Raw genomic sequence first — 9,421 nt, 5'->3', positions numbered from 1 at the left:
CAGGCCAGGTTAACTCCAAACTTGGCAGAAGGAAACTGATTGATTTATTTCATTAGGTAACTATTGCTTATATACAGGAATGTGACTGAACAGTTCATCTACTTGATGACTGTTCACATTCCAGGTACACCCAACCGCTGAGGATTAGGTGTCAACAATTCCCCCCCTTAATCTGAAGGGATGTTGGTGAGACCAAGCATCGTTCTGAATCTTTCAAGCTTTTCTCTTCCAAGGGCTTTGGTGAAGATGTCTGCAATTTGCTCATTTGTGGAACAATGACGGAGATGGATTGTTTTGGCCTCAACATGATGTCGGATCAGATGATATTTAGTATTGATGTGCTTAGTACGATCATGGAACTTTGGGTTCTTGGCCAACTTTATTGCAGAGGTGTTGTCAATCATGAGTGGAGTTGATTGTACTTGTTTTACCTGCAATTCTTCAAGAATTTTCCTGAGCCACACAATTTCTTTCGTTGCTTCAGCTGCTGCCATGTATTCTGCTTCTGTTGTGGAATCTGCTAGAACTGATTGTTTGCGTGATCTCCAAGAGACAGCTCCTGATCCAAGACTCATAGCATATCTTGAAGTAGATACTCCAGTTTCTTTGTCTCCATCGAAGTCTGAATCAGAGTATCCAATCAAGCTGAAGTTGTCCACCTGTGTATACTTGATTCCAAGGTCTTGAGTTCCCTTCAAGTACCTTAGAACTCTTTTTGCAGCAGACCAATGTCCCTCACAAGGCTTTTGCATAAACCTGGAGAGGATTCCAACAGCGAATGAAATGTCTGGTCTGGTATTAGTGAGGTAGATGAGACTTCCTATAAGCTGTCTATACTTTATTGCATCCTCAAATTCCTTTCCTTCAATAGATGTGAGCTTTAAGTTTTGTTCCATTGGAGTAGAAAGAGGATTGCACTCTATCATGCCAAATCTGTTTAACAAATCTCCAATGTATTTCTTTTGAGAAAGAAATATGGATTTTGGATGTTGGGTTACTTCAATGCCAAGATAATAATGAACATAGCCCAAATCAGTCATTTCAAAACTTTTTCCTAATTCTTTCTTTATGGATGCAATATAGCTTTCATTGTTCCCTGTCATTAAAAGATCATCTACATATACCACAAGATATACAACTGTTTTTCCAACTTTCTTGATAAATAAAGTTGCATCATCAAGATCAAAATGATTGAAGTTGAGTTTCAGAAGATGCTCTGTTATTTTTTCATACCAGGCTCATGGTGCTTGTTTGAGGCCATACAGGGACTTCACAAGTTTGCATACTTTATGTTCATGTCCTTTTACAGAAAATCCTTCAGGCTGGGACATAAAAACATTCTCTTTTAGATCTCCATTCAAGAATGCAGTTTTTACATCCATTTGATGGACTTTCAACTGTTCTGAGCAGCTAGTGCAAAGAGTGTCCGGATGGTGGCCCATTTTGCTGTGGGGCAAAAGTTTCCTCATAATCGACCCCTTCCTTCTGTGCAAAACCTTTGCCACAAGCCTATCTTTGTGCTTGTCAAGTGAGCCATCAGCTTTGTATTTGTTCTTATAGACCCACTTGCAGCCAATTACTTTGGTTCCAAATGGAGGATCAACCAGCTTCCAAGTGCCATTATTTATGAGGGCATCATACTCCTTTTGCATCGCTTCTTTCCATTCATCATGAGAAGCAGCTTCTTTGAAGGAAGTTGGTTCAAAATCTGTAGACAAGTTCAATTCACAATCATAAGTAACATCCATATCAACAGGTGAATTAGAGTCATCTACATCACCTCCATCTTGTCGGTTTGTATTTCTGGTTCCTGTTTTTCCAATTTCATCAGGATGAACACTTTCAAGTGTCTTTGTCAACCACTTTGGGGACATTTCTGAGATGGTCCAGGCTGCTCTGTTGATTGAGATGGGACTGAATCAAGATTGAGTCTCCCAATTCTATCAATTACATCACTTAAAGCATCATCCGTTGTTGGAGTTTCATGCAGAGGAGATTGTTCTTCAGAAGAAGATTCCACATGTTGTTCTAGTATAGGAATCCCCCCTTCAAGATGTGGAATCTGATTATCAAATTCTTGAAATGATTTTTTTTCTGCGAATCTATCCAAGCGATCAAGTTGCTGCTCAACAACATTGTCAGATTTGGATGATTCGAGAAAAATGACATCTCTAGATAAAACAAACTTTTTATTTACTTCATCATAGAGGTGGTATGCTTTAGATGTGTTTGAATACCCAGGAAGATACACTTACGACTTCTAGCACCAAGTTTTTTTCTATGTACCTTTGGTATTAAAGCATAACAGGTGGAACCAAAGATCCTGAGATGTTTTACCGAAGGAACATGTCCATACCACAATTCATAAGGAGTCTTGTTTCTTATAGCACTAGATGGACATCTATTCTTTATATATGTAGCACTTAGAACAACATCAGCCCAAAACATTATCTTTACATTTTTGAAGAAAAGCATGGATCGTACCAGATATTCAGATTGCTCTGTCATTCTTTCAGCTACACCATTCTGTTGAGGATTATAAGGCACAGTTGTTTGATGTTTAATCCCATGTTGGCGAAGATAGTGTTCAAATTCATTTGATGTATATTCTTTTCCATTATCAGTGCGAATAGACCCAATATGAGATTGTGCATCATTTTCAATCCATTTATGAAAATTCTTGAATGTTTGAAAAGCATCAGATTTGTTCTTCAATAAATAAACCCAACACATTCTAGTGTAATCATCAATAAATGTCATGATATATTTATTTCCATTTGCAGAAGGAACAGGCATTGGACCACATAAATCTGAATGAATGAGTTCAAGCTTCCTATGTGCTCTTGAATGTGAATCATGAAAAGACTGTTTGCTATGCTTTCCTAGAATGCAAGCATCACATTGCTTATGTTTTCTAGGAATTGTAGGCAAACCAGCAACACCATTTTTCTTCAACAAGCGGAGACTGACATAGTTTAAATGTCCAAATCTAGCATGCCATAATAAACTTGATGGAAGTGTACCTTCTTCATGATGAGAAATATATGAGAAATGTTGTGCATGAGCAGAGGTTCCTTGCAGTTTGAGAAGCCTTTCTTCTTCTATTCCCCTCATGACAAGTGAGTGGTCAGAAGCTTTTCTTACCTCAAGCTTGCCATCAAACATATGAATGGAGTGACCTTGTTGGCGGATGTGGACCAAGGACAGCAAGTTTCTCTTGAGTTGTGGGAGATATAGAACATGATCCAGAAGAAAGTCTGGAAGACCAGGCAGTTTAAGCCTGATTGTGCCAAGCCCTGATGGCTTGATTTTTTATTGATCTGCAAAGTATACTGCTCCATCCATATTGTCAGTGAAATCTTCAAAAAAATCTTTCCTATGAGTCATGTGATAGGTTGCTCTTGAATCAAGCAACCAATCATTTTTCGAAGAAGCAAGTGAAGCATTAAACAAATCTTCATTTACTCCAATGTTACATTGTGCCTCAATATAGTGAGCGGATTCAAGTGCTTTACCTTTGTCTGTATCATCAGTTTTACCTTTCTGCTGGTTTCTTTTCTGCTCAATTTTGTCCCATGGTAGCTTGCATGTAGAAGCATCATGTGATCCATTTCGTTTGCAGCGAATGCAATGCAGATCTGCCTTTTCTGCTTGAGAGTGTCTGCCCCCCCCCCTGCTGAAGTATTCTTCCTCTTCCTCTTCGTCCACCTCTTCCTCTTGTAGAATCATGAGCAGGATGCTTTTCTTTATGAGCAAGGCAGACAGTCTCTTCAGAAGATTCAGGGACTGTCTTCTTTCCAAAGGCTTTTTCTCTTTCAGCAAACTTTTTTCACAAAACAAAGGTTTATCTTTAAGATTTGATTGTAAAGAAAGAAGAAATAATTGGAGTGTAAGTAGGATAGAGTGCCTTGTGAAAAAGCAAAAGAAGGGATATAAGCTCAATAGTGGATTTGATATCAAAGGGTTATAAAACTTCAAAAAGAGAGAGGGATATTAATTTTTTGATTTCAGTTTGAAGAGTGAAGATCATGTTATTTTATTTCAAGTTCAAGTTTGAAGAGATTAAGTGTGGTTATCATTTTGTGTTAGAGTTATGTTAGTGAAGGTTGTATTGGTTTGTAGAGCTTTAAAGGATTGAATATTGGTGAAATTTGATATTTGGGTTTTACATTTACTTCTTATTTACAGATGCATAATTTTGCTGTTTTTTCTTTTATCCCAATGACGAGCTCTTTGTCTGATGTTTTATACTGGGTCATTGTCTCCTTCTCCAAACACACTCCCTTCCACAACTAATTGAAGATGAGGGTGTTTATCATCCGGGACCATTCAGGATAGTTCTCCTTGATAGTGAGAACTATCCCTACCATAGAGATGATTGAATGCAACTTGTAAAAATTCTTCTGCTGAAAAAAAAAATCCTTATGCCACAGCCTTATGCACTTTATTTTCTTCTAACGTTTGATAGAAGCATGAGCATTTCTTATATCACTGCAATACTACTATGTTTTGAAAAAAACACGCTCAAGGGATCACTTCAATATATCACTTCAATATATATCAATATATCACTTCAATATATATGCAATACTATTTTGAAAGCAGCGCAGTATATGACTATATCATTTCACTGTATTAATATATCACTATTTTGAAAGCAGCGCAATATATAAATACTTTAAACGTTTTGACTTCACTGGTGTAGAGAACCAGCAGGACGGCCTTGAATCCGGCAAGGGGCTCGTGGAGGGAGTGTATGCCCGATACAAGACGGGAGAAATAGATTCCGACAACGAGCGTTTAAGCAGGGTTTCGTCCTGGTCTCAGTTCGGTGATTTTTAAGTGAAGTAATCGTGCTGAGGGCCGATTAGCACTTCTGGGTTTTGCATGTTGAAGGGGCACAATGGCTTTTGTAAGTAGACTTGGAAGCCTGCTTAGGCAATCTATAACAAAACATATTGGATTAAATACCTCGGCATCCCCGCTTTCTCTCTACAATGTTGTTCGCAACATGTCATCTTCTTCCAAACAATGATTCAAAAAAAATGCTTCAACGTGCTCTCTCAATACTCCAACAGTGATTCAAGAAATGCTCCAACGTGCTCTTTCAATACAGCTCCAAAGTTGGTATCAAGTCTCCGCAACAAGTCAGCTCCAACAACGCCAAGAGTGCATGCAAAAAGATGGTTTCAAAGATCTCCAAACTGAAGACTAAGTGCATCCAAAAGTTGCTTCAACATATCGGTTCAGAAACATGACGACCCAGCAAGTGAACCCTGCAGCAATTGTCGCTGTCCCTCCCGACTCAGCGGTTGGAAACACCTTTGTGAATCAATATTACCATGTTCTCCACCAGTCGCCCCAAATGGTATTCAGGTTTTATCAGGATTCGAGCAAGCTTGGCCGCCTAGAACCAAATGGAGAGATGAGTTGTACAACAACCATGGCGGCGATAAATGATAAGATTATCTCACTAGACTATAGTGACTATACAGCAGAGATAAAGACTGTGGAATCTCGGGCGTATTGAATGGAAAAGATGGTCTAAACCGGAATTTCACACAGTCTTTCTTCCTTGCTCCTCAGGACAAGGACTACTTTGTTTTAAACGATGTATTCAAGTACTTGGACGAGCCTCCACAGCTAGAGACAGCTAAGGACCAGTGAGGAAAATACAGTCCGGCCTCGGCCTCAGGGAAAATGACAGAGGCCTTTTTTTTTGGTAGTGGGTTTCTTCGGACAACAAGAAAGACTTGCTTGGAAACGTTTACCCCGCAAATGCGCAGGACAATCAATGAGAGGCAGCGGTGGAGAGGCAGCGAAACAGAAGCTGGGATCTGAGCCTTTGTCAGGGGTGGAGAGGCAGCGAAACCGATGCGCAGAGAATCAATGAGAGGAGTTACGACTATTCTTAGGACTGGCTCTGATACCATGTCATGCCAAGCCTGGAGTTAACCTGGCCTGACAATATTCATTTCACATTACCCAATGTACCCTCACATTTACTAAGGACAATACATGGTCCTCTCCATGTAATTACATCTCACATTCCCCAATGTACCCTCACATTTACTAAGGAGAATACATGGTCCTCTCCGTGTAATTACATCTCATATTCCCCAATGTACCCTCACATTTACTTGGGAGAAGACATAGTCCTCTCCATCTTATTATCAATATATATATATTCATTTCACATTCCCCAATGTACCCTCACATTTACTAAGGAGAAGACATGGTCCTCTCCATGTAATTACACCTCACATTCCCAAATGTACTTTTCAGATTTACTTGGGAGAAGACATGATCCTTTCCCATTAAATTCTCAATTTTATATTCATGTCACATTTCCAAATGTACTCCTAGCTTACTTGGGAGAAGAGAAGTCAACTGTAAGGATGGATGAGAAGTTAATGACATTAATGAGAGGTGGTTGAGATGGAGAAGGGTAGGAGGGTATAAAAAGGGAAGGGGGAAGGAAGAAAGGGGGGTTGGGGGTCTTGCTTATGATTGTGGAGGTTGGTGGTGATTGTTTGGACTTGTTATGATTTTGGGAGACCTTGGAAATCTATGGAGGTTTCTTGGGTTTGAGAGGAGGAAAGTATTGTTATCTGGTTTTGAACATTCTTCTTGAGGACACACTATGTCTGGTTGGACTTGGGCACGGAGGGCTAGGGAACATGTGGAGGTTTCCTGGGATAGGAATTTGTTTCCTAGTTGGCTGGGAGGTAAATCCGGTTGGGTCGGTAAGAAGGAGCGTTCAGCTGGAGCTATAGGACAAGGGTATCATCATCAACCGCCGGAACATGTATTTTTCCATGGACTACTCTTGTTAAGTTGATATCAATGGAATGCTCACCTTAATTTATGTTGCTTATGATAAAATGATAGGATGTTAAATGTTTGAAGCTTTGTGAGAGGTCAGCAAGCTCCTTTTATTACTTTTAAATCAACATGAGAATAGATCTTTTAGTGTATAATAGATTGAGGCTCTAATAATTGGAATCAGGATCTTACACTCTAGCACCTTTGGCCTCCATTTCCCAAGTTTCAGATGATTGGAGTGATATGTTTATTCATTGGAAACATAAATTCCCTTGTTCTCCAAATTCTTTGTTAACGCGATGTTGGATGGCAATCCCTAAATGTATGTGTTGGTCGATATGGTTGTGTCGTAATCATATTATCTTCCAAAATCAACAACATAGCTCTGAAACTACAACAATAAAAGGAATGATGCTTCTATTTGAGGTCATATCCTCCCAGGGATTCGATGCTTCGAATATGAAAGAGATATATAGTTCTGAAAAACGTTGGATCGAGATCTCCTCCCCCATCCACAAATCTCCTTGCTTAAGGTCCTATGAAATACCGAAATTTTGTATTAGATTGAAAGATAATGAATTTACTAAATGGCAAAGGAAAGGCGGGAACAATCAACTGTATTTTGATGGAGCTTTGAAAGGTAACTCGGGGAGGCTGAAGCAGGAGGGGTAATCATCAACCTTGAAGAAAAACCAAAAGTAAAGTATGCATGTGATATGGGCATTATGACCAATAATCAGGCAGAATCCCTTTCACTCTGGCAATGATTGAAAATAATTTTGGATATTGGTATCAAAACTCTGTATATAGTTGGCAATTCCATGATGATCATCCAAAAATGTATTAAGCTTCTCAAGAATGTCACTCTCCTAGAAGATGAAACCTCTTCAATCATGGTAAGGATTACATATATGTTATAAAAAATTTGAAAAAGTTCATCTATTCCACGTGTTGTGTGCCAATAACCATCTGGAAGATGGTTAGGCCAACGCGGGGGTGTTATTAGAACAAGGTCAAATTTGCAAAAACCAACATAATTCTTCATGTCACATCCTTTGAATGGATGCATCAGGACGATGTTGTATTGTGGTGGTACGGGTCGTCAGAGTATTAAGACGGTAGTTAAGAAGGCCATCTCCCCGAGGTGCTTATGCAAGATGGTAGTTAAGAAGGCCAACTCTCTGAGGTACCTTCGCAGTGTCTTGGTTGCAAGGTCAGTAGGTGGTGAGTTAATGCACGGGTGTGGTGTCGTCGAAAGGCAAATCATGTACGTTGACAGGTGGGAGTTGAAGCATCGGTTTCGTCGGAATTTGTAATATAACTACTTCTCCTAGGGATGAAGGAACCATCATATTACGATCATGGGTTCTGGTGGTGGAAAATATGGAAGGAATAGGCATTGACAAGACTTTGTATTGTCACGCATTTATGAAGGAAAAGATCGGGAGGAATGTTGGGATTGATCAGGCTATTATATATTTCAGTTGGCTTCAGTCAGTTAATCAAAATATTTTCATTGTTCAAAGGTGTATAGCTACAAATATGTCCTATGCATGAAATGGCAGTGGGGGAGGTTCAGGGCTTGGCAACTTGGGGTTTGGTCATGGCACGGGGCATGGAAGTGTTGATAATTTGGTGGAGAGCTCCTATAAACAAGTAGTAAAGGATATTGTCAAGGAATTGAATGAAATATGGTTGTTATTTACACCCAATTATCTGGTTTGGGCAAATACTTGGAATTAATGCAGAAGGCATGCGCTTAGATGTATTGAGTGTTCAATAGAAGGTTGACAACATCAAAATTAAGGTGGAAACAACGACGGTGGGGGTCTTAAAGGAATTCTTCGGAGTTGGGGATTCAACGGCCATCACCGTTGCTAATGTCGAGGTTGTTGTTGTTGCACGGGTTCTGGAAGAAGAAGAGAATGATGCGAAGGAACTGACCACTTATGTGGACATTCTTGCGGGTGAAGAAGCTGAGCCTGGTAGCATCTGATTGAATTCGTCTTAATTTACATATATGCAATATTGATGTATAGAATATAGTGGTGTTTTTTTGAAAATATATAGTTATAATTTTGTCATAAGAACATATGTAAATAATAGTGGTAGCAAGAAGGTCCCTATCCAATGTAATTTGATGGAAGTTGCAAAAAGAACAAATCTGAATTTTGTAAGGGACCTGGCCCATTTCTAGTCAATATAATGAAAATACTACAAGTTTATATATATATATATATATATATATATATATATATATATATATATATATATATATATATATATATATATATATATATGATCTGAAAATACAGATAAAAATAATTGAAATGTAACCCCAAAGAAAACATATTCCTATATTGATAAATGGTAACTCAATACAAATAGCTACAACAAACAAACAACAGCAAATAAAAATAATTAAATGTAGCCCAAAATACATATTCAATTTATGGTAACTCAAAACCCGTTCTCCTAACATCATTCTATATTTCAATTACTTTTGTAAAGCTTTCCATAAAGCATTAGTTAACATGTCTATAAATATAGATGATCTGAAAATATAGATAGAAATAATTGAAATGCAACTCCACAA

This window comes from Pinus tabuliformis, chromosome 9 (assembly GCF_031772625.1).
Source record: "Pinus tabuliformis cultivar Carrire ecotype Pingquan chromosome 9, CPIR1, whole genome shotgun sequence".
Classification (NCBI taxonomy): Eukaryota; Viridiplantae; Streptophyta; class Pinopsida; order Pinales; family Pinaceae; genus Pinus; species Pinus tabuliformis.
This window is presented reverse-complemented; position numbering follows the sequence as displayed.